Genomic DNA, 26757 nt, shown 5'->3' on the forward strand with positions numbered 1-26757 from the left:
TGTCTTAGTCAGGTGCTAGCAGAGCCTCTCAGAGGACAACCATGCTAGGCTCCTGTCTGCAAGCACATCTTGGCATCAGCAATAGTGTCAGGGTTTGGTGTCTGAGGATGAAATGGGTCGCACAGTGGCGTGGTCTCTGGATGGCCTTTCTGGCAGCTTCTGCTTCATTTTTGTCCCTGCATTTTCTTTAGACAGGGACAATTCTGAGTTAAAATATTTCAGATGTGTGGGTGGTCCCATCCCTCCACTGGGGGCCATATCTATCTACTGGAGGTGGTCTCTTCAGGTTCTATCTGCCCTCTTTTGGGTATTTTGGCTAATTTCATCCCCACTGCATCCTGGGAGCCTCTTGCATCCCTGTTGTCTGGGACTTTCTAGTGAATCCCCAACTTCTCCATCCACCACTGCTAATTATTTCTATTCATTCTCCTGGCCCTCTGGACTTATTTCCTGCCACCCTTTTCCCTCCTCCTCCTCCTCTTTCCCTCCCAGGTCCCTCTCTCCCTCTACTTCCAATGATTATTTTGTTTCCCCTTCTAAGTGGGTTTGAAGCATCCACACTTTGGCCTTCCTTCTTGTTAAGCTTTATATGATCTGTGGGTTGTATTGTGGGTATTCTGAGCTTTTGGGTTAATATCCTCTTATCACCGAGTACATACCATGTCTGTCATTTTGGGTCTGGGTTACCTTACTCGGGATGATATTTTCTAGTTCCATCCATTTGCCTACAAAATTTATGAAGTCATCATTTTTAATAGCTGAGTAGTATTCCACTGTGTAAATGTACCACATTTTCTGTATCCATTCTTCAGTTGAGGGATATCTGGGTTGTTTGAAGCTTCTAGCTATTATAAATAAGGCTGCTATGAACATAGTGGAGCATGTGTCCTTGTTACATGTTGGAGCATCTTTTGGGTATATGCCCAGGAGTGGTATAGCTGGGTCTTCAGGTAGAGCTATTTCCAGTTTTCTGAGGAACCACCAGATTGATTTCCAAAGTGATTGTAACAACTTGCAATCCTGCCAGCAATGGAGGAGTGTTCTTCTTTCTCCACATTCTCACCACCATCTGCTGTCTCCTGAGGTTTTGATCTTAGTAATTCTGATTGGTGTAAGGTGTGGACTCTCACCACATTGTCATTTTGCCATTTTGATTTGCATTTCCCAGATGACTAAGGATGTTGAACATTTCCTTAGGTGCTTCTCGGCCATGTGAGATTCCACAGTTGAGAATTCTTTGTTTAGCTTTATATCCCATTTTTATTTTATTTTATTTTTTTTCCTTCGAGACAGGGTTTCTCTGTATAGCCCTGGCTGTCCTGAAACTCACTTTGTAGACCAGGCTGGCCTTGAACTCAGAAATCCACCTGCCTCTGCCTCCCGAGTGCTGGGATTAAAGGCGTGTGCCACCACGCCCGGCTGTATCCCATTTTTATAATTGGGCTATTTGGTTTTCTGGAATCTAACTTCTTGAGTTCTTTATATATTGGATATTAGCCCTCTATCAGATGTAGGGTTGGTAAAGATCTTTTCTCAATCTGTAGGTTGCCAGACAAACATCAATCTTAAAGGCTGAATAGCATTTTTTATTGTATATATGACAATTTTTATTATTCATTTATATGTTGATGGAAACTTTGGCTGATTCCATATCTTTAAAAGAATTCCATATTTTGACTATGGTGTAGAATGCTGCACTTAACACAGGGAAGCAGACAGCTCTTTGATATATACTAATATAATCCCCTTTGGATACACACCTAGACAGAGGATCATGTATTTTTTTTTGTTTGTTTTTTGTTTTTACATTTTCATTGTAATTTTTTCTTTTATTGAAAATATATTTTTATACAATATATTCTAATTATGGTGTCCTTCCTCTATTCATCCTGCTAGGGTCCAGGAGTTACCCCACAAACCGCATGAACATGCATCTCAGTCAGACGAGGGTAGTTTATTGAGTATTCACCCCAGGACCACAGAACAAACTCAGAAGCTGACTGTAATCCCGAGCCAGAATCCTACGGAGCTTTTAAGCTTAAAGTCCACAAACATCTGTGCTAAGTTATTCTACCAATCAGAGTTTAGGGATAGAGGACTTCCTTAGGAACACGTCTGTGTTGTACACTTATCCTGTTCCCATGGGATGGGGTATTCAACTGTGTTGGGGAACTTGCCTTGCCAACTGGGATGTCAGTTAGTTGCCTATGTGTCTCTTTCTGTCAAGTAGGATGTCAATACTCAGGGAGGTCTTAGCAACTTCAAACTTTACTCAGTTCCTACTCAAAATGGAAGTCTTATTCCAAAATGGATTCTTTTTTTTTTTTTGCATTTTTTTATTACATCTTTTCCTCAATTACATTTCCAATGCTATCCCAAAAGTCCCCCATACCCTCCCCCCTACTTCCCTACCCACCCATTCCCATTTTTTTGGCCCTGGCGTTCCCCTGTACTGGGGCATATAAAGTTTGCATGTCCAATGGGCCTCTCTTTCCAGTGATGGCCGACTAGGCCATCTTTTGATACATATGCAGCTAGAGTCAAGAGCTCCGGGGTACTGGTTAGTTCATAATGTTGTTCCAGCCATAGGGCTGCGGATCCCTTCAGCTCCTTCAGTACTTTCTCCAGCTCCTCCATTGGGGGCCCTGTGATCCATACACTAGCTGACTGTGAGCATCCACTTCTGTGTTTGCCAGGCCCCGGCACAGTCTCACAAGAGACAGCTATATCTGGGTACTTTCAGCAAAATCTTGCTAGTGAATGCAATGGTGTCAGCGTTTGGATGCTGATCATGGGATGGATCTCTGGATATGGCAGTCTCTAGATGGTCCATCCTTTTGTCACAGCTCCAAACTTTGTCTGTGTAACTCCTTCCATGGGTGCTCTGTTCCCAATTCTAAGGAGGGGCATAGTGTCCACACTTCAGTCTTCATTCTTCTTGAGTTTCATGTGTTTAGCAAACTGTATCTTATATCTTGGGTATCCTAAGTTTCTGGGCTAATATCCACTTACCAGTGAGTACATATTGTGCAAGTTCCTTTGTAATTGGGTTACCTCATTCAGGATGATGCCCTCCAGGTCCATCCATTTGGCTATGAATTTCATAAATTCATTCTTTTTAATAGCTGAGTAGTACTCCATTGTGTAAATGTACCACATTTTCTGTATCCATTCCTCTGTTGAGGGGCATCTGGGTTCTTTCCAGCTTCTGGCTATTATAAATAAGGCTGCTATGAACATAGTGGAGTATGTGTCCTTCTTACCGGTTGGGACATCATCTGGATATATGCCCAGGAGAGGTATTGCTGGATCCTCTGGTAGTACTATGTCCAATTTTCTAAGGAACCTCCAGACTGATTTCCAGAGTGGTTGTACAAGGATCATGTATTTTAAGTAACTCATAGTCATCTGTTTTTTTTTTTCCTTCATTCCTCTAACAAGGAGTTTGTCTACTTTGTTTTCCTGGGAAATCAATTTCATTGATCCCTTGAATTTGTGTTTTAGCATCTATTTCATTTACCCATACTTTAATCTTTATTTTTTTTATTTAGCAATTTTGGTTTTGGAGCTGAAGATGCATCTCAGTGGAAGATCTCTTACCTATCATGTGCAAGGCTCTAGGTTTGATCCCTATAACTGCAAAGCTAGGGGAATTGATTCCTTCCTGGGTTTTAGAGTTCCTTAGGTAGCATTGGTAGCCTGGTTATTTAGGTCTTTCTTTTTTGCCCATGAAGGTTCTGATTAGTTGAAACCCCATTGATAGTGCTTTTGTTTAATGTGCTGTATTTCCACTTTCACTTATTACAGGAAATGCTTTAATTTCCTTCTAAATTTCTTCCTTGACCATTTAAGAAAATGTTATTTGGTCTGTGTGTATTTGTATAAATTTCAAGGTTCTTCTGTTTTTTTTTCTAGTTTTATTGAACTTTGATCACAGAAGATACTTAATGTGCTTTCAACTTAAAAAAATTAGCAAGACTTGATTTGTGCTCTGACACATTCTATCCTAAAGAATGTTCTGTGTTCTTTAGAACATTTTATTTCATTGCTATTATATGGGAGGTCGCTCAATGATTCTGTTTCCACAAGTGGGGCCAAGACAAAAGGAAGAGGGAGGTAACCATCTGGTTCAGTGTGTCCCTCCCACAGCATTCCATGTACACTTAGAAGTAAACACAAAAGCACAGTCACCACTCAAGTTACAAGTTGGCATTATGATGAGAAAGGGGCAGATATGGTAGGATGTCCTTAAAGCAAATACCTCTCCACACTGGGTCTGCATCAACCCAGGAGGAATCAGAATATACAAAGTGGTCTAGGAATGTTAGGATTCTCATGAAGGGATGAACAGAAAGAATAAGGAGTGTGCTGGAGGGGGAATGCTTGGCAACTCGCTTGAGTGGGTTGTCCTCCTCTTCAGAGATTCTTCAGTCCAGTTGGCCTGGCTGGAAGGTAGAAGCCTGAAAACTTTAGAGGCTGTAGGAAGCTCCAGGAGGCTCTCAAAGACTTGTCTTTCATGATACCTAGGTTCTTTGTCAGGCTACAGCAGGCCTTGACATCCTTATTCCTGTCATAAGAGGTTTCTTATAAGAGTGTATGAGCACAGTTCATGTGTATGTGCTTCAATTTTGTTGTCACTTTGAGCTCCTCTCGCTAAGGATTAACTTCAGTATACTTTGGGTATATTCATGGCTGATTTGAATTGAGATGCTGATATTTGACTTTACAGCACCTGGATGTTTATGGCCTTCTCTAGATTTTGTTTTCTGTGTTTTGAAGAAGCTTTCAAAATGAATCTTTGGGCATTCTCTAGTCTTTTTTGAATACCAACAAGCTGAGTATTTTCTCTTGTAATACTCTCCAACATTCCCATAATGTTTTTTAGTTTTTGTTCTGCTTCACCCTTTTTATTTCTTTTATTTCTTTTGGTTTTTCTTTAAACTATATTAATTCATTGAGAATTTCATACATTGTAGAATGTCTACAATACATTTTGATCATATTTATTCTGCACTCCTCCACCTAACTCCTCCCAGATCCATCAACCACTTCCCTACCTCCTCCCTCCCTCCCTCATCTCCCACAACTGAGTTCCATTATTTCTGCTCAGATACTCACGGGTGTAAGGCCATCCATCAGAGAGTGGTCCAACGACCAGGGGCCACACCTCAAAGAAAACTGAGTCTCCATTTCCTAGAAGTCATCAACTAGGAGTTTCTTTTCCCTCACTTTCCCCATTTCCCCCATGTAAAATCTTTACTGGCTTGATCTCCTGCAGTCTGCCACAGCTGTTGTGAGCTCATTTGTGCAGCTGTCCTGTGAATCCAAAAGATACAAGTCCTCACTCTTGTCTTCTGCAATAGTCCTTGAGTCTTGTGGGACAGTGGTGTGCGATGGCAGTCCAATTTGCGGTTGGGCACTCCACAGAAACTTATTCCCATGGGGCTTTTCCAATAGGCTGTCTCCAAGCTCAGCCAGTCTTCTCTTGTTCTGTTTTGCTAGTTATGACTTCTACTACACTCTTCATTTTGTTTAGTGTGCTTTTCAGTGCAAAGATCTGCTTGATTACAGAATCAATTCACTTTCACTGATGAAGTACTCAATTTCTTCTCTGTGTTTTTAAGATGTTCATTGAGTCTCTTGACAGCATACGTTTAAATTCTTGTCCTGAGAGTTGCACAGATCAGTTGCTTCATGGCCCGTTTCTGGCATTTTATTTTCTTCCTAGGTATACTATTAACTGCTCCAAAGGATTTTTTTTTTTTTTTTTTTTTTTTTAGTTTTCAAAATTTTAAGTAAAATCACAATAAATAAAAGCACCACAACCACATGTCCAAATTACCCAGAGCTGAAGTCTGTATAACTCAGTGAACTGCTATTTAGTCAGAATAACCATTTGGAACAGAAGCTGTCCAATGTCACGTTAAATTTTATACTTTAAGTGTCGAATACCTTTAATGCATTTAGCCACCACTAAAAGCAAAAACACCCATGAAATAGATGAAATACAACAATTAACGTTATATCCCTGAAAGTTTTTGGAGGTTGTTGGCATATGACATTGATTATTCAGACTCATCCCAATTTGACTTTGCGTTTTCCCTTCCAGAAATGGTAAGTCAAGTTTCTGCCACTATATTAGCACTAGGTGGTGAGCTAAGCCTAGGTTTGCTGTGAGTTCTGGCTGGTGTGTTGTCACTATTTTAGCACTAGAGGGCTCCACAGTTCCAAGTCTGTGCCCTCTCCACAGCTGCTATGTTGTTAGGAAATAGGTTATTGTTTTAAAATAGCCAAAAAGGCTATTCTGTCCTAGCAAGCCTCTACTTGGGGCCCAGGTAGGCCCACAGACTTCATCCATAAATACCACTCTACAGTCAGGCACTCTGAGGTTCTACATGGACAAACTTCATAGGCAGTAAAATGCTAGCCCTAGGTTCCTATGCAATGATGTGGTGCCATTCTCCTTTTCTCCAGTTGGACAACTTTTTCCATATTGCACTGCCTGTGATCGGTGGTAAGCTAGGCAGGCATATCCAGGGCCATCAACATCACAATGCCAGACTGCACCAGAGCTTAGAACTCAATCTGAGTAGTATAGCATAGGGACAGGACCAAGGACCACACTCTTGTGGTCTTACTGCTATAGTGGTGGACTTGTGGGCTAAGGCCATTGCAGAATAAAAGTCTGAATAGGGTTCCAGGCTCTACCTGGTAGAAAAGTTAGGCATCAGTGTGAGAGTACAGTCATTGGTAACTCCTCTTAGAGTTCAACCAGATAGCACTGTGCTCAAAGACACATCTCAGGCTTACTTCTGTATCCTACTTTGTCAAGTCTATGGTATTTCTCATTGCTGTAAGGCACAAAGAGCGGAAAGGGCTAGTGGAGGCACTCCCTTGACTGCAGGTACAAGTCTAGGGATGGCAGAGGTGGGAATCTGCTAAGTACTGGGCTGCAAGTTCCAAGCTTAGACTTACTTGTCCCTCCCTTTTCCAAGTACAAGTGCATCTCTCTATATCGCTTTGCTTAGGACTTGGGGAATCCAGGTCACCTTTTCCTTTCTTCTTTGCATTTTTCTTATTATTATGCTGAAAGCAGGGACTAATATATCTGTGCTGCCTCTCATAGTACTTGTAAAAATAGTTTCTTAAATGATGTTTTTTTGTGGACAGGTGATCACCAGAATGATTTTATTTTGCTACCATCTTGTGCTTATTTTAATTTTTAAGGGAACATTCATACAGCATTTGATAATGGCTTACAAGGTTTGTTTAGTTTAGCTTCTAATTGTCCCCCACCCCCAGCAGCCATTTTAACGTGGGTGAGGTATGAGTGCATCCTTGCGGTTCTTTCTTCCCATCTTATGTCCTAGTCCCTTAGTCTGAAACATCCAGCTACACTTCTTTTTTAGTTGGCTGCTTCCTACTCATTTTCTAAAGCTCAGATGTTCATGGTTACTACCATCTATAGACTGAAGTACTTATGAAATGCCAAGATTATGAGGTAATACAAGGCTCTCTCCATCTGTCAGCCTTTCCTGAGCTCTGGGATGATTTCCCTGCTATCCCCCACAGCACGTTTGCTAACATCCTATGATTGCCTGTTGTTGTTTTTCCCCTCACTTGACTGAGCTCCTTGAAAGTGACAACTGTGTCCCGTTCACATTGTGGTCTCAGCATCTAATCACAGAGCACAGCGCAGAATAAATACCCAAGAGATATGTTTTAATAAATTAATACGTAAACAGAATTGGAAGCTACTATAGATGTGCGCACAGCTGGAGATCTGATGGTAAGGGGCTTAAATCTTTCCTTTGTTCTAGGTCGTTAGAGTTGCTATGTCTTTCTGCTCAGCACTTGTTAGATAACCAGTGGAATAAACCAGAAAAGGGTCTGATTACTCATAAACAAAATAGAAGGCATTAATTGTAGTTGCTCAGGCCCTCGTTTTCTCAGCTACAGTCCCCCAGGGGGCCCTCCTGTTCCAGGCTGCCTACTCTACTAGCCCTCTGCAGAGCATGAAGCATGAACTTAGCTATAGCAGCAGCTTTTCGGGAGCTGCCACAGAATGAATTGCCTGTTGTCGGCCAGGCATTGAACTTTGCGCTCTGCATCTATCACTTGACTCAAATCTTGATGATTGTCCTTTGAAAATGCAGGTTTTTATTCTAAGCAACATATGCTTTTCCCCTCTGTATGAGGGTATATCAATTATACAAAATAATGAGTTTCAATGGGATAGTACATATTGTGCAGATTATGTACCTTGATCATATTTGAATCTGTTCTTACTAACAAATTTGAACCATAGACATGATTCTTTCCATTCCGATGAGGAAGGAGGAAAAAATCTTAAGTGTCAATTATTATTTTTTTAAAGAAGCATAGGCTAAAATGTTTCAGCTCAGTGTTCAAAGACTATTCTGACTGGCTCTAGGACTCAATACCCTCCACTCCTATCATATTTCCCTGCTTCTTGTGGCCTCTTTGCTATAAACACACAGTATGTGCTCAAGAAGAACATAATGAATTATTTTCATTCTCCTTTCAAAATGTTGCAATTTCTGTGAATCAAACCTTTCTTCTCTTAGCCAGCTCCTGTGTGTGGGCAGATGGCAGATGGTGACAATTGTCCACTGCTTGTCTGAATATCACATTTGTATCCTATTCAAAACCACACTTGCAAAGCCATGTCTATGGATATAGTTGGAACAGAGAATAAAGGATGAATGAGCACTTCTTCATCAGGCTATTATGTCCTTAAATGTAAAAGTTATTTCCTCTGCGACTGGAGCGCTGCATGAGAACTACTTTGTCTCTGCTCCAAAGGCTCTGACATCACTGTTCCAGCAAGATTTCTGCAGCTGTCTCTAGCAAGAGAACATTGAGGACCTAGTGCTTGCCCCACTCAGAAGGAGAAGCCATCATGGAGAGGTGGAAGTACCAATAGCTTCCACCCCGATCTCACTATGTAGTTTTGCCTGGAGCTCTCCATATAAACCATTGAGGCTCCATAGTTGCAGAGATCTGCCTGCTTCTGCCTCCTGAGTGCTGGAATCAAGGGTGTGTGCCACCATGCTAGTATCGATGGCTTTCAAAACAAAATATATGGTGTGTGTGTATTTGGTACACATTCGGGGTTACAGGGAGGGAGGAAAAGAGGGAGGGAAGGAGGGGAGGAGGGACACATGCACACACACACACAGACACACACAGACACACATACGGCAGTCAGTTCCTCAAAACTGCCCTGCTACCCCCTTCCACTACAGCCTGTAGTTAGATATAAATTATATATTTTTTAAATGATTAGAAATGAACAGAAAAGTCACACTCTGGGTATGTGAAAATTATATAACATAGGAGCTTCAGTGCCTGGCAAGCTTGGTGGGAGCACAGACATATTCATTTGTTTATGTACTTCTGGCTTGAAAGTGAGAGCCGATCAGTCATGGCAGAGATCATTTAGGCCACAAAGCTTGAAATGTTGACTCCATTGTCATTTACAAAATTTTCCTGATCGTGTGGCTTAGTTCAAACTCCACACCCTACAGCTACCTCAAAGGCAGAGGTTTTACGCATGCTATTCAATTACAGCACAAAGCAGGAGATGTAAGACTGCATTTGACTTTATAATGTGGGGTCCTATGGAAAAAATGAATGAGCTGGCCCTCTGTATAGAAAGTGGGGAAAACATGTCATTAAAGGTATGAGAATATAAAGATTATCTCTTCTTTTTATGTTTCTCCCTAACTATTATTTTATTTTGAAATTTGTATTTAATATCCTTCAACATACATGGGGATGGTTCTGAGGGAAGTACAGATTAGGACATCAGAAGTACATCAGGTGCCCAAGGGCGCCACCTTGAAACAGAGTGAGTAAGTACACATGGCATAGGTTGCTGGGTCTCTTTCCCCAGCTTTTCCTTGCCAGCTGCAGGCTGTGGAGATGGAAAACCCGAATCAGACATTCCTCATTCCATGGGTCACTTGCCCACTTACAGATGGAAACTTGCAAGAATGTCACCAATCTCGTACATGAATGAGTTAGGCACCTGGATGTGCTGGCAGAGGCTTGTTCCTGCCAGGTTATCTGCTGCTGAACATTGCAATCTGATATGTGGGCCAATGGAGGTGGGGGCACTAGGAAGTGAAGGAGCAGATGGCCAACAACTCTGTCTGAGGGGATCTGGAGGCAGTAGGGGGTGGACCTAGACATGAGCTGAGAGTTCAGGTTTGCTTTATTGTCCCACCTGACCTTTCTGGAAAAAAATATAACACAAAGATTAGTTTCTATGAGTTTTAGCTAAGAGCATACTCCTTCTGAGTGTGCGTCATGTGTTCCTGCATTGTCTTATATTTCTATTTGATTATAGGTGTTTACTATATTTAACACTGGGATATCTAGATGAAAGTAATTGACAAGATTTGGCTAGCAGGCTGAGGTTTGCTGATTTTGATCTAGATGATCTGTAAGGTGTCCCTCACCTTCACCTGCCACCCCAATAATTGTGTCAGATGTGACTTAGTGTATGATGGAGGAGTGTCTAGATGCCTATCCCTACTACTTCCTGACTCAGGACCGCTGTGTCTTCATTGTCAGTGTATATCTTCTTAAGGGTTCATGTGCAATAACAGAATGGCAATGTTCTAAAGCCTGTTGCCAGCCTCACACTTCTCTGGGAGTGTCTTCCAGGAGCTCAGTCAGCCAAAGATTATTACAGGCATCAACATATCAGCTTCCAGTTTTACTCCTTGGTTTCAGGATGTTTAAAGCCATTTAAGATGGTAAAGTCAGTAGATAAGTGTGAAAAAGCTGAAGATGTGATATCTTAGGAATGAAAGTAGTAAATTCATCTGAGGGCATCGTGGGGAAGCTTCCTATACAGGATGCCTTAATTCTAGTTCTTACATGATAAATGTGATTACTATAGACAGAAAAGAAGGAAGGGGACCTTGACAGTTCTTATAGAGGCTTCTGCAGGAGCAATGCCTCAGAGATGGGAAAGCAGGTGTGTATCTCTAAAAAGATAATATACTCGTCTGACTGGGGCATAGAGGACAAGGTGATGTGCAGGAGATAGTTCTGCAAAAGGGCTTAAGGGTCTTTTCTTCTCTATTTAGGAGTCTGTATGGCATTCTTGAGAAAACTTGAAGCCAAAAGAGTTTAGGGAAGGAGAGTTCTTGCCAATAAGTATACTAGTCCATAAAAAAAAAGTCTATAGAGAATAAGAATGGTTTGGTGCAGCCTATCATCACTAAAGAGACAAGCACAGTGTCTTAGGGTTTCTATTCCTGCACAAACATCATGACCAAGAAGCACCTGAGGAGGAAAGGGTTTATTCGGCTTACTCTTCCACATTGCTGTTCATCACCAAAGGAAGTTAGGTCTGGAACTCAAACAGGTCAGGAAGCAGGAGCTGATGCAGAGGCCATGGAGGGATGTTCTTTACTGGCTTGCTTCCCCTGGCTTGCTCAGCTTGCTCTCTTATAGAACCAAGACTACCAGCCCAGAGATGGCACCACCCACAAGGGGACCCCCCCCCCCCTTGATCACTAATTGAGAAAATGCCTTACAGCTGGATCTCATGGAGGCATTTCCCTTCTTTGTGATAACTCCAGCCTGGGTCAAGTTTACACACAAAACTAGCCAGTACACACAGGAAAGGTGAGATAGAGCAGGCATTTGTAGGATGGCCTCTTAGGTGCTTCATATACCTATAGACAGCACTCCATGGGGACTATGTTACTAGTTGTCCTTTGTAAGTGTTCAGAGGGGACAGCAATCTTTTTGAAAAGTACCCAATAGGCAGGAGGAAGAAGCAACATCTTGGTGTCTGTCTTAACACTGGGCTCAAACCTTTATTGGTATGTAACACTGATTGTCAAAACTTTCAAGCAACTATCTAGGAGCCAACAGATCCCCAGGGAGGATAAAACTTACTTGTTAATCTGTTCCTCCTGAACCTCCAGGTGGACATGACCACTACTTTCACCAAGGCTCCAACTAGCATTGCCTACGTTTGCTGAGATAACCAGCATATGAAACTTTGGGCTTCTAGAAGGCCTCTGTGTTCTGTGTTCCAAGTGGCTGGTACAGGGTAAAGTGTCAGTCCCTCTGAAGATTGAGTGGGTATGCTAATGACTGGGTTGGGATCTTCTAATGACTCCTGGAATCCACGCCCCTCTAAACTAGAAGCCAAAGCCAAAAGCAACCTCCACAGTTTTCAGAAGAAGGCACCAAGGAATGAAGGATGATACCCAGTTCCAGCATCAGAACCAAATTTACTGCAAATAGTGCCCATAAACAGCACAAGCTCCTCGGTTAGGCTAATTTATGTTCACACCAGGGCCGTTCTGGCCTCCAAAGCCCAGAGCTCTTTACAATTCCAAAATGATTAAAAGCATCACACAAACACATATTTTCCATTTTTATTAAAAGCACTAAAACGGCAGTGCTTTCTGCATGGCAATAGGGAGCTGCTTCCTAACTCAGGGAGAAAAGTGTCCTCAGATGGCCAAGGCAGACTGCTGAGCATCTTGCTCTGTGCCTCCTTCATCTGTAAAACCCACTGTCCTGCCCACCCCCACAATAGAAACTTTGCCCCTGCAGTATTTTCCTCTGCATGTAGTCCTTCTCAAGGACTAACTCATCTGACCTCAACTTTACACAGACTTCTACCTAAGTTCTTTAAAGACCTTGCTGTCCTGGTGTCTAAATTTAAAATCTGTGCTGTCAGAGCACTTGGCACAGGCCTAGAATGGCACAAGCTGCTTTCCAAACATGAACCCTCTTTGTCAGATAAGGTTGTTATGTTCCCAACATTCTGAGGAACTTTTTCATTTTTCCAAACCCTTTTCTCTAGTGGATTTCCCCAGTTCTGCATCTTTCCTTCTATTATCCATGGAGTAAATACCCATTCCTTTCATTTAAGATCTAGCTCAAATTTTTCTCTTCTCTGAACTATTCCTCGACTATCTCAGACTACATTCGTCATTCCTATTTTCTGTACATATTCCTTAAGCACATATCATGTTGGGTTCTGTGTACAGTCATACCTAGCATTTTTAGTGTTGGCTCTAAGCACCGAGCCTGGTTGAGTAAGTTGTTGGTGAATTTGTGACAAGCAAATGTATGGAACACTTAACTTCCCAAAACTTGCCTCAATAGAGATACCCCTGGCATGTAGGCTGGATCCTCCTCTAATCTGTTAAACTGGAAAATAGTCTGGAAAATGTTCACTTTTACCAACACGCACTCATGATTTGTACCTGATTTCACATATTCTACTATTTCTCATTGTTTTCACAAGGCCATGTTCCTTGGTCCCATCCAAGGCTACCTTCCAGGGTGTTGGTTAGAGTCTACTTCTCTTGCCTACTCAAAGATGTCACTCTGGTAATATTGGCCTAACTGTGTATCATCTAACTTTTCACTTTGATGAATATCATTCTTGATGAGGATTATTAAAAATAAGCTAATTCATCAATTAAGAGAAAAAGTCTATTTCCCCCATTCATATTGCCAAAAACCAGCTGTCTCTATTACTGTCTGACTTTCCTTCACCCCTCTTGTCACACACTCCCACTAACCTTTATTTTTGCCTCACCTGTTCTACTCACAGTCTCCATTGCTGTATGTTTAATGTGATGGCCATTTCTCAGTCCTTGTCATAGTTGACACATTGTCAGTATTTGATCTGCTTTTATGATAATATGATTTCGAAGACACCACATTCTTCTAGTTTTTTTTTTTTTTTTCTGTTTTATTGCCTCTCTACTGCTCTGCTTTTCCTAGACTTTTGAGGTTTGCATTGGGCCAGGGCACAGTCCTTAGAATTCTTTTCTTTATGATCTAGACTTTTCCTTAAATGATATCCTTCCACTTCACACTTTCAAACATTATCTAAGTGGTAACAGACTTTGAAACTTCTATCTCTAGTTTTGACATTTTCTGTAAAAACTGAACTTACATCCATTGCATTTTCAATTACTGTCAAGCAAATATCTAACAGGACTCATACATGCACACACACTATGCTGAGATAAGATATTGGTATGGAGTCCAGGCTATTTTGAAAGTTACTATGTAGCTCAGGCTGTCTTTGAGCTTGTGATCTTCCTTTTCCCCCTTTCCAAGCGATGTGATGCTAGGTATTTGAATCCATGTGTGGCTGGCATCTAATGTTCAGCATTCTAAAACCAAATTCTTATTTCTCTATAAACCAGTTTTAACTATATTCTCTTCCTTGTCAGGTAACCAAACTATACTTCCATCATCTGCATTGCCCAGGCCAAAATGCTAGAAAGTATTTCTTTTTATTTTTCTTCATGTGTTGGTGTGGTGTGTGAATGAGGGCTTATGTATGCATGTGCAAGCATACACATAGAAATGTGCATGTGTATATGGAGGCCAGAAAATGACATCCAGAATTAATATTCCTGCAATGCTCTCCACCTTACTCCTAGAGGCAGGTTCTTTTGGTTGAGCAGAGGGCTCATAGACATGTCTAGTCTAGGCAGCCAGCTTTCTCCTGGAATCCCTTGCTCTGTTTTACATGCTCTGGAATGGCAGGCAGGTTGCCACACCTACCTGACAATTACATGGTTGATTAGGAATCAGAAATCTGGTCCTTACGCTCACACAACAAAAATTTTACCCACTAAGCCCTAAAAGTTATGTTTGATAATATTCTCTTATCTACGGTTCAGAGTGAATGTTCTATTATATCAGATTCATTTATCTTCAGAATTTGTTAAAGTTCAGCTACTTACCTCCTTCCGCACTCTAGTCCCTATGTCCAACATTATCACCTACTTTATCTATCTCAATAGCATCTCAATGTCTCTGTTTTAGCCCTGGGCATGCACTGCCATCTTAAGATTATTTTCAGCATCACACTTAAAGGAATGGTAGTCAAATGACTCAGAAAACTCAAAAACTTTAATGGCTCCTAATGTACTTTGAGTACTTGGGTTCCCCCAAACCACAGACTGAAATTCCAACCTCAGAGATGGTCCCATTAGGAACTGGGGTCTTTGGGGGTCTTTGGGAAGCGATGATATCATTAGGGCCGAGCTGTCATATTTGGAAGCACATCTTTATAAAAGTGACCAAAAGAGAGCTAGAAAGCCTTGTCTACCATGAGACAACATGGAGACAAGATACCAATCTCTGAAGGAAGCAGGCCATCATCACGTACAAAATCTACTGACTTCTTCATCCTGGACTTCCTTAGCCTTCAGAACTGTGATCAAAACTTACAGTTTAGAGGCTTCTCAGTCCACTGTACTCTGTTATACCTGCATGGATACACAAAGATGGCTCTAATCTGAACACAAGGAAAGACAAAGCCCATATAATGTTTGTAAGAGCCTTGTGGTCTGCTGCACTCTCCTCATATCCTTCAGCTTTCTCTCTTCACCATCTATGTCAGTTACCCACTTCTGCTCCTTATTTCCACGACAGTGATGCTTTCCTGATAACCCTATTTAAAATTTCAGTTCAGTCCTTTCCCTGCACCCCTGCTCATTTGCTACCCACACTCCTTCCTCTTAGTTGTCTTCTCTTCCTCTTAGCATATGCTCTGGATAATACTGCGTTACCCCATGCATTTCTCAACAGGTTTTTCTTTGATCTCCAGATGTGTTCTGATTTAGATGTTAAATGAAAAACTATCTTTTACCTTATCAAATGCCAGAATAAGTGTTTAATTTGTTTTTCTTGGGACTGCATCTCTCCTGTAGACTCTGAGATCTCTGAGGTAATGTGTCTTATTTTTTTCTTTGTTTTTCAGTATAGGGAATAGTGTTCCTCACAGTGAGTATTCAATAATCACTCTCAGGAGGAGTGAATTAAATGCAGGGTTGTCCCTGCTGGCTTTCTTCTTAAAAGACTAGAAGTTGGTCTTTGACTTAGGGCAATGTTTGTAACTCAGGCTAGGAGCCTAGTTTATTTCTAAATGCTGTCAATGCCTCACATTCCAACCAAGAAGACTCAGAGAATCAAGCAGCTAAAGAGAAATGTACATTTGTAAAGTTCATGCCATCAGGAATCTCAGAAATGTGATACATCACCCCCAGGCTCACAGCAAAAAGGTTAAGGCTCATGACACTGAAGACATTTTTAAAATGTAAATATGTCTAACATCATTACACAGCCCTGCCCCCTCCAAGGCATAATGACTATGTTCAGTGTCATGGTGAGGAAAACACACATTAGCCAGACGGCAGGTTTCGGACTCACGCCTGAAACATTATCTCTAATCATATACAGTCTATTTAATATCCTCTTTTTTGTGGGCTTCACAACTTATAATTATTGCCGGCAGGAATAATGAAAAAAGGTGGGAAGGGAGGGAGGGGTGTAGATAGAAGGGGACTTTTTTTTTTCCTGATAGCAATAAACTGTGTGAGAAAGATAGGTCTGAGCTTATTGGAAAATATTAGAAACTATATTTGGATTAAAGCGAAGAAAAATAAATTGTCCCTAAGCTGTGAGAGTATATAAACCAAGAAAGATCATATGAGGCTTTCGCCTGTCTGTCTCATTATACTGTGTGTTTCTAACACCAGAAGGAAGTTAATAGGAAATTATGAAGTATGCCATATTAGGAGCCCAGACCAGCAATTTAATAAACCCATATAGGACTTAGGAAGGATTCGTGGATTAATGAGTTGAACTCCTTTATTTTATAAAAGAAGAGAAGCCTGCAGAGCAAGGGCTCAAATCCAGACCTCCCAACTCAGACACCACATTACCTAATTTTAAGTGAAAGCCAGTACAACAGGGGTTGTCTTGGGGTATGAGTTCCCCTAAGCCTGTAGTAGAAGCAAAAGAAAGTCTGAGAAAAGTATATATATAAAAAAAACAACCCAGAAAATCTTTTAATGTGCTTGACATTGTGATCCTGCCTAAAGATAATGCTTGTATTTGAGTATGTGTATATGGGCTCGGGGTGCTGGTGCGTGTGTGCATGTGTGATAATGGGTAGACCCAGGACTACAGGGAGAATCAAGTTCATGCCTGTCTTCCTGCCCAGAATGTGTCTCACCCTGCATCATCAGTTCTTCCTTTAAAGTGAATCAGCTGTTCTGTCTCCTCATACCAAGAGCTCAGGTGGTAGAGACGTGGTTAAACCTCCCAGACTCAGTTACACTAACATGCCTCATCTTCCAGAACCTCGTTTACTAATAAAAATGTTATCTGAGTCTCAGTTTTCACACATGCAAAAGTTTTTCTTTTAGCTTTGTAGGACAGTGTTGATTAAATAATATATTGCTTTCAAGGGAACAAGTATAGACAAATAATTTATTGGAGATATTATGTGTATAATTTTACACATTTTCCTTCATCTCCTGCTTCACTTAATAGCTAAACTGCTAGTTGTTGTTTTTCTAAGGCATACTGAAATTAGAAGCTGCTGGAAAGCAGGGGTTCTCTCGTGTTTTAGGATGGCCAAGCTCCACTGAAGAGACCATGAACATCTTTAAGGAGGAAAAAAAAACAGAGATACAAATAAGCTGAAGCTCTCATCTGGAGTCTTCTCTGCTGCAGCATGCCAGGTGAGTTTAGGTTGGTGAGGCATAAGGACTACGGTCTGGCAGATTTGTCAAAGATTATGACCTGAGCAGTTCGTGGAAGCAGGAGTGTAAGGAAAAGCACAACAATGGTTGAGTTAGTGCAAACAACTTATCTTGACAAATGGCCACTCATCAGAGAGGGCAATCTAATGGTTGGTAATACTTAGGAACCATGTGAAATCGCTGAGATGTTTTGAGAAACAGAGTCTCAGGAGGCACAGTAATGACAGTGACTCAGTTTACTGACTTATCCAGTAGAATGGGAACAACTTTCTGTTGAAACAGGGAATTTGGTGGCTGGAAGAAAGTATTTCCTAGTGCAGGCACTGCAAATGTCATACTCCCTTTGAAGGTTCTAGAAAAAAAATCTACCTGCCTATTCCAGGTTTTAGGTTTTATTACAGTCTTCTGAGTTTCCTAGTTTGTGGAAGCATTAACCCACATCTACTCCTTTTTTGTATTAGGTTCTTAGTAGATATCTATGTGTCCTGTGTCTTTACATGGCCTTCTTATAGGAGCAGCAACTATTGAATTGAGATCTGCCCTAGCTCAGTTTGATTACACTTTAGCTTGATTTACAAATACCTTGCAAATACAGTATTTGTTAATACATCCCACCAAAGGTCCCCAAGCTAGGACTTCTATATGTCCCCATGAAGAAGGGTAGACTTCAACCTACAATGTACAGCTTCAAAATAAACAGCGCGCACGTGTACACACACACACACACACACTCCAAAAGATGAGAAGCTTTCTGAGTTTTGCTTGTCATCTAGAATTGCCACTAAACATTTATGAGAACGACACCAGGAAAAATGAAACCTAAACTTAATAAGCACATATTTCCCCTATAGCTGGAGCTGCTCAGCAGGCTGTAGACCTGACAATTTCACTGGGTAGCTTGGACTCAGGAAAGAGTCACAGGAAGAAAAGGGGAAGAATATGCTAACCTAATGTGTATAGCGAAACACTGTTGTGGACAGAATGATTGTGCTCCCTCCTATTCAGAAATCCTACCCCACAATGTGAAGGCATTAGAAACAGGAATCTCGGGGGAAGTAATTATGTTGGAAATAGTAGGGCCTTCAGAGGTAGGATGGGTGTTCTTAAGAAAAAGGCCCCATGGAGTTGATCACCTTTCTTCCCATTCTATTACTACTCAACAAGAAACAACCATCAGTCACCCAGAGGAGTATGCTCCCCAGAACTCAACTACCCTCTCATGCGTAGAACAGTATTAAGTAAATGTCTGCTGTTTATTAGCTGCCCAGTCTATGAGAGTTTGTCATTGTTATAGCAACCCCAAGTGCCTATATCCTCCACAACTTAGGAAAATTTAGGATCAAGAAGGGAAGAAACATGTCCAACGTTTCACAGTGTGACAGTCACGGGAGAATCTTAAACGTTAGCCAAGATTCAGAAGCTGTTCTGAGAAAGAAATACTTGAGGAGTTTTAAAGCATTTTAGTTGATTCCAAAATGTGAAACCCCTTTGACCCAGTAATTCCACTGTTGGGAGATTAGCCTAATGAAGTGATTAAGATTTAGCTGTAAGAAAATTTATCAAAGCATTACTACCAATGACAGTATTAGTGGTTACCACAAACTGAACATTTTACTTTATATAAGACACTTGTACTAGGTCCTTTTGTAGATTCTCAATCAGTCTTCAAAACAAGCCTTATTTCTTTTTAAGACAAAAGCCTGTATACTTGGAAGGATTAATTAATTTTCCCAAGAACACACAGCTAAGGTTGAAGTTTAGTTGGAATTCACATCTATTTGATTCCAAGGGTAGGCTCCTATGCTGTCCTTCTGTGTTACCATAAAACTTCAGGATCCTACATGGAAACCTAATGCTTAAGACTCATCTGAATGTATCAGGTAGATTAATGGAACAAAGTACAAAAAAAAAAATCACACTGTGTTAGAGATGAATACTGCATGATAATGGTGTACATTATAAAAGATTGGCTACAAAGGATCACTTCTTTTGTGATTATGAGGGTAAGTGACTCATTAGAGTAATAGATAAATAAATATGAAAATATTAACATCATTTCTGGAGAGTGGGATTATGAGTAAATTTTACCTTTGTTTTTCTATATGTATAAACTTTATATAACAAATAATAAGAATTTGTTTTAGTAATAAAGAGATTTCGAATATAAAAGAAAGATTTACTGAGAGGAATAATGTCAAGACACTGTCTTTCCTCTCCAAACCATATATCTACACAGAACCTGGAAGTTGGTAGCATCTTATTGGCTAAGAGTTAATTTCCTCTGATGCAGCAGGGCTACCTGGACTGCTGAGGTTGCGCTGTCACCTAAGTATGGAAGGATTTTAGGGCACTCTATCTCTGCACTGTGGCTAGAGGAATCTAATAATACCCCACCATTTCTTTTTCTTCTTCCTTTCCTGAAAATGCAGCAGGTAGTGCTTGTGATTGAATTCCATCCTGATTTCATTAAATATTCATAAAGGCCAATTAGAAGAGGAGAGAAAGAGGCCATGAGGCAGCCCCTTCCATCATCCTGTCAGAGGCCAGCGAGCTGACTGTTAGACACAGACCAGCCAGTGGTCAATATGGCCATGACCTTTCTGCACTCTTCTCAAGGGTCACTTCTCACTATCCCAGCAAGGGACACAAGACCAGCAGGGGATGAACAGTAGGGGCCAGGAAAAGAGAGGCAGCTCATAATTCTGACAGAAAGGTGCTTAGTGTGTAGAATGCAAAATGCAAATCTGGGAAGCCAATCACTGCTAGAATGAAAATCTCTCCCTAATGAGTGATGACGATGGGAAAGAGCTGATTGCACTGAAGAAAAACTGTTTAAAATTCATAATCAATCAAGCAAGTTGATTTTAACCTTTTGTAACTAAGCCATCTGGTTCAGTTCACCAAGAGGAGTTCATGCCTTTCTCCCCCACTGCTCCCACTCCTCAAGACACTTAGAAAATAGGTACCCATGGAGACTCCATGCACGTTGGGCAAATTAGGAAAAGAAGGTGGGGGAGACCTCAGAGATTTCACCTATCATAATCTGGTAGGCTGATGAGGGTCAGGAGAGTCCAAGGGATCTAAGAGCAAGGAGTCAGCTGCAATGCAACCCAATTGTCCATTAACTACTAAGGGAACCGATGAAAGAGTGGACACTAGAAACCCATAGCTCTAGTCTGGGGCCATGTGTTGGCTGTCTCAAGTTTTGAGACAATAGAACAAAGAATTTGTGCCACTTTAGGCTGGAAATCACATATTCAAAGCCACCAATAATCATGATGTTAATACTGTCTTCTTCCTTATACAGCACAGTTCTTATCAGAGTCAAATAATAAAAGGATACAAAAGTGCTTCCAAAACAGTGAAACACCCTTAACTACCATTCAGCTCTTTCCATTTTCTGGCCCCACAGGTTCATCTATCCAAATTACATCACACAGAGGTACCAGTAAAACTGGTATCAAAACTTTGGTACAACCTTGTCTCTTTCCTATTTAATCTTTTACACACTGTCCTTGAGATGGAGACTAGTTCTAAGTCTGGTATGTAAGAAATATCCCAATGGAGAATTTTGAGAATTTGCTTCTCTGTGCTTGTTTGCTCATTCATGAAATGAGAAAACATATACAAGAGAAAGCTGCTGTGACTACCAGACTTCACACCCTCAATGCAATCAGCATATTTTCTGGCACACTACATTTGCTCTAATAGCTTATATTATTATGATATTAAGATTTTTACCATCTTGGAAGATAGGTAGAAAATGAATAAGTGTGTATGTGTGTGTGTGTGATCACACACATGTGTTCTGATAGATATACTTGTTACTGTGTGAGGGTCTATGGAGACTAGCCCTTAACATGAGGTCTCTTTCCTAACCACTCTCCATCTTTTTATATTTTGAGACAGGATTGGTCACTGAAACCTGAAGCTCACTGATTGGCTAGGCCAGGTGGCCAATGAACTTTAGGAGTTTGCCTGTCTCTGCTGCACCACCACTACTGTCTTTTGGGAATCCAAATTCAGGTCCCCATGCTCACACAGCAAACAACTCATGAGGCAGAATCATCTTCCCCAGCCTACAAGAAGGAGTAAATGAGGCAGGAAAAGCCCAGAGAGCTAAAGACTTGGATTATGCAAAGGGCCCAGCTAGAATACTTGGGCTTTTAGTTTCTGGGGGGCCTTGAAAAGGAAGAGAGAGGGGTAAGGGAAAGGAGAGGGAGATGAGAGGCAGAAGGAGAAAGACTAAACATGGGAACCTCAGACTGCAGGCAGCCATTATTTTTTTCGACTTAGTTCAGAAATTATAGAATTTATATTTATTTTTCAGTATGATTATAGGGCCCTATGTCATCACACTGGCCCATCTACCTTCTTTGGCCTCATTTCAAGCTAGTGGGAAATGAAATAAAACAAAAGGAGCTTTGGTTATACAAAAAGAGTTGCTTGAATAAATGTAGGAAGACAACATTTCCAAACAATAACTTTATGCTCTTTTTTTTCCCCTTTCGGCTCAGCTTCTCCTCTGGGTCTATTTCAAGGCAATGAACAGAAACCAAATGGAAATGCATGAACTGTTGCAAACAAATGTGTTATTTAAAGACAATTTCCTTAAGACATCACCCCATAAAGGGTGACTGCTGAGCCAGGGGTAGAGTTAAGAAACCTACATACGGTTCTACTTGTCATAACTGTGTCTTTTTTAAGACCTGATTTAAGTCATTGACTCACCTTGTTATGAACAAAAGTATGAACATTCAAAACATTCTACTTTATTAGTTTGATCATTTGACAGCATTTATCAAGCCCCTACTGCATTGAGATATTTCAGTAAAGTACAAGAATATAAAACAGATTCTGTCCCCACATAGCATTTAGATTCCACTGGGGGAAAATATACCTTTAAAATAATCGAATATTCACACATATGATTTGATCCTTTAGTAAGCATTATGAACTTTAGAACCTAGGACATATTCACCAGGAGGAATATTGGAGGGCAGTGTGGCTCCAGAAGAGCATCTGTGAAAAGTCATTGGTGCTGAGAAGAATGTGGAATCAAAATGGGAGAAGACAAGTGAGAAGAGGAGGGCTGGTGTGGGTGGAACAGCTTTGGGGTCAGAGGACACATGGAAGCCAAGGACACCAGAGGGTCTGCAGAACAGAGATGGAACTGAGAAAGAAGACGCTGGGAAGGTGTGAAGGGAATGAACTCCAGAGAACATTTAGATCAGTTAACATAGTCTGGGAAGCAAGTTATGCTAGGTATGAAGCAAGTTTTAAAGTAAGATAGATGTATAAAATTTTTTTTTTTTTAAAGAACTAGGGATATAATTCAACAGTAGAACACTTGGCATGTATTTTCTAGGCCCTGGGTTCCAATTCTAGTATGGAGGAAAGAAAAGAATGCTTATTTTACATTTTGTTTGTTTTGCATTTTAGACTGTCTTATATAGTCTAGGAAGGCCCTGAACTATGTAGTTTGATGACTGAACTCTTTATTTTTTGGGACAGGGTTTCTCTGTGTAGTCCTGGCGATCCCAGATCTTACTCTGTAGACAGGGATGACCTTAAACTCAGATCTGCCTGTCTCTGCCTCCTGGTGCTGGGACTAAAGGTATCTGCCACCATGTCTACATTGGATGAGTGAATTCTTGATTTTCCTGCTTCTTCCTCCCAAGTGTTGGGACTACAGGTGTGTGTAACCTACTGAGCTAGACTTTTAGTTACTAGAATTCTTTTTTCTTTTTGAGACAGGGCCCACTGTGTAGTTATGGCTGGCCTTGAGTGAGAGATATTCATGGGACCCTAACTTCTGGTGTGGGGACTGAAGGCATGTGCTGCTCTGTTCACTGGATTAGACATTTGTTTCTAATATTATAGTAAAAATGTTTTTAGTATGCAGCTTCTCTCTCTTACACACATACACCCACACACCAAAAAGTATATTTACTAAGAAATGTATAGATATGTAGATTCAACACCACAAATGCAAAAACAGGTTGGATTGAGCTTGGATTTCCTGGTAGCCTACTTCTAACCCTAAGGAAGAAATAAAAAAAAAATAAGAAAAAAGAAAAAGAAAAAAAGAAGAAAGAAAGAATGTGCCATCCATTCATATGTCCAGGTATCTCATCCAGGCTGGACAAACAAACTCAGAACAATTCCAAGTCAATGTGGGAAGCCAAGGTGAGAAACCTAAGATTTCTCAGGAGTGGTTTTAAGCTGGGAGCTTCTAGCCTACCTGGTTAGTGCTTTTCTGTGGGTTTCTCAGTGTGAGGCCAAACCTCTTAGAAAGCACCTTCAAACACAAATTATGGCTGCAAGTCTGGAAAGCTCTATACAAGAACCATGTAAATAATGGTTCAAGAGAATTAACTAGATCCCCTTGTCAGCTGGAATAAGCTGAAGACTAGGTGGTTTTCCTGTTCTTGGCAGATGGTCGCTCAAATACATCTCATACCTCTGCTGCCCTTTGTTTAAAGAATTCTGTGTTCTTGGGCACTCTCTTGGCCCCATGCAGAGTCAAAGGAAGTGGTATCTTGATCCACAAAGTGGGTGTACTTGGTGCGACCAGACCGTCCAAAATTCTTGACCTGCATGACTTTAGGAAGAATGGTTTTGTTGAAATGGTCCTCAAGAGTAGGTGCACTAAAATCTCTCTTGTAGACTTCTTCATCCTCATCCATGAAGAAGGCACCTTGGTGATAATACTTCTGTAGAAACTTGTATTTGCCTTTAACAGCTTTGTTGGTAATGACTTTGCCATTTGCCCAAAGTTCAGCCTGCCTTTCTTCCTTAGTCAGGTTTCTCATGCGTTCAATTTCTGCTTTCTCCTTTTCAAGCGCTTCTCGGTCTTCTCTCTCCTGCTTGATTTTCTTGAGCTAGCAGACTTTCCACGCCTCGTACTCCTCCTCATCATTTTCATCATCAGTATTGAGTGCATCCAGGGCGGCAAGGGACCGCTTGTTCTCCTCTAGCTCTTTCTTGGTCTCTTCTTCTACAATCTTGACGGTGTACTTGCGCCGCTCCTCAGCCATGTTTTGCTTCTTGTTCCAGTTCCTTCTCTTTCAATGCTTCAGCTTCTCGTTCTTGACCCGATCCTTTCTCTCTTCCACATCTTCACTGATGTGGTTCTGTAACCGCCGAAGTCGGGGGTCACTGGATGAGTCCTCCTTCTGTTCCTCAGGCTCTGCTTCTTGTTCCTTGGCTTTCTTGATGAACTGAAATTCTTCATCCTCTTCATCTGAGGACTCCATAGGGGCATAATCTGGTCTCTTTCCGGACACGTAACGTTTCACCTTCACCTTTTCCATTGAGATCTCACCTTTCTCGTTTCGAACCGGGACGGCCCCAGCTGTAGACTGGATGGGCGGCTGCTTCATGAGTGCGCTTGGGACTGACATGGTGACGGCTGCCGCGGGGACTCTCCAAAACGGACTCCAGATGTATAAAAATTTATATCACAAAACCACTTAAAATTTAGCAGGTTTGGTTATTTAAAATGTCATACTAATTCTAGAATTAATATGAAAATGCAAAACATGTAGACTACCCAAAACAACTTTTTTTAACCAATTTTTAGATATTTTAGATATTTTCTTCATTTACATTTCAAATGCTATCCCGAAAGTCCCCTATACACCCCACCCCCACCCCCCAGCTCTGCTCCCCAACCCACCTACTCCTGCTTCCTGGCCCTGGCATACCTCTGTACTGGGGCATATGATCTTTGTAAGACCAAGGGCCTCTCCTTCCAAAGATGGCCAACTAGGCTATCTTCTGCCATACATGCAGCTAGAGACACAAGCTCTGGGGGTTCATATTGTTGTTCCTCCTATACGGTTGCAGACACTTTTAGCTCCTGAAGAACAAAGTTGAAGTACTAATATTACCTGATTTCAGGAATTAATATATACCAGCAGTAATCAAGACAGTTTGGTTTTGGAATAATGAGATCCACAGAAGAGAATAGAGTCTAGAAATAGACCAATACATGTATAGACAGGTAATTTTCAATGAAGATATGAAGGAGTTCACTGGCAATGCAAGCCTTTTCAACAAATAAACCTAGATGCTGGTTGTCTGCATGGGATTAAAAAGAATTTTGAACCATACCCCACACCATATATAAATGATCTCAAAATGGTTTATAAAATATGCTCTTTAAAATCTTGAAGAAAGCATAGAAAGTCTTCCTAACACTTGATTAGGAAAAATTTCCCAGATACAACAGCAAAATCATTCTTCATAAGAGACTGGCAATTTAGACTGAACTGACATTTAATTTTGTGTATGGGTATTTTGTCTGCATGTATGTTTGTGCACTACTTGCATGCCACGTACCAAAAGAGTTACAGGTAGTTGTTAACCACTTTTGTCAGTGCTTTGAATCGAATTGAACTTCCAAAAGCACAGCAAGTGTGTTTAATGGCTGAGCCATCTCTTCAGCTCCTTAATTGACATTTTAAAAATTTCACATTAAAGGGGTTCTTACAAAATTAAAACATCAAACCATAGACTGGGAGAAAATGCTCATGAATAATATATCTGATGAAGAGCTTAAGTCTCAACTATGAAAATAAGGAACATTAAAAACTTGTTGCAGGTTAAATATTCCTTACCCACAATGCTTATGAGAAAAAGTATTAAGTGTTTAAAAAGTTGCAGATTTTGTGAGAGACTTTGGACCATTCAGCCTTTAGTATATTTTTATCAAACCACCCCCCTCAAGGCTCAGGAATCTAAGTAGAAGAAAAATTGGAAAGATTGTGAGAGCTAGAGCTGATAGAGGGCTCTCAGAAAATGGTGTCTCCCAGACTCAACAGGGCTGAAGCACATAGAAACTTACAGAGACTATGACAGCACACACAAGACCTACACAAGCACAAGCCAGACAAAATCTCAGTATGGATAAAAGGAAGGGGACACAAGTGCCACCCCTAGCCAAGAAGCATTTTGCAATCAATACCTTCTGGTAAAGGAAAAATACTTTTCTACAACGAAGTGACACTAAGTATATTGACTATGTTCTAGGGCTGGCCTCAAGACCAGGAGTAATTGGCCAACATAAAACGGACTCTATGTTTTTATGTGTTACTTGTTCTCTAGTTTGTGGACCTGTTTGGGAAGGATCAGGAAGTATATATAGCCTTGTTGGAGGAGGTATATC

General features: G+C 40.9%; 1 protein-coding gene and 1 pseudogene across 5 annotated transcripts in view; both read right to left on the reverse strand.

Annotated features, from left to right (window-relative positions):
- The window catches only part of LOC110293190 (AGBL carboxypeptidase 4), a 1191022-nt gene that overhangs the window by 348900 nt on the left and 815365 nt on the right, over window positions 1-26757 (reverse strand). The gene's annotated exons all lie outside the window — the stretch shown is intronic.
- Window positions 23998-24991, reverse strand: LOC110293194 (microfibrillar-associated protein 1A pseudogene; annotated as a pseudogene).

The sequence above is a fragment of the Mus caroli genome, unplaced genomic scaffold (genome assembly GCF_978045245.1).
Source record: "Mus caroli unplaced genomic scaffold, Mus_caroli_1 scaffold_6, whole genome shotgun sequence".
Lineage (NCBI taxonomy): Eukaryota > Metazoa > Chordata > Mammalia > Rodentia > Muridae > Mus > Mus caroli.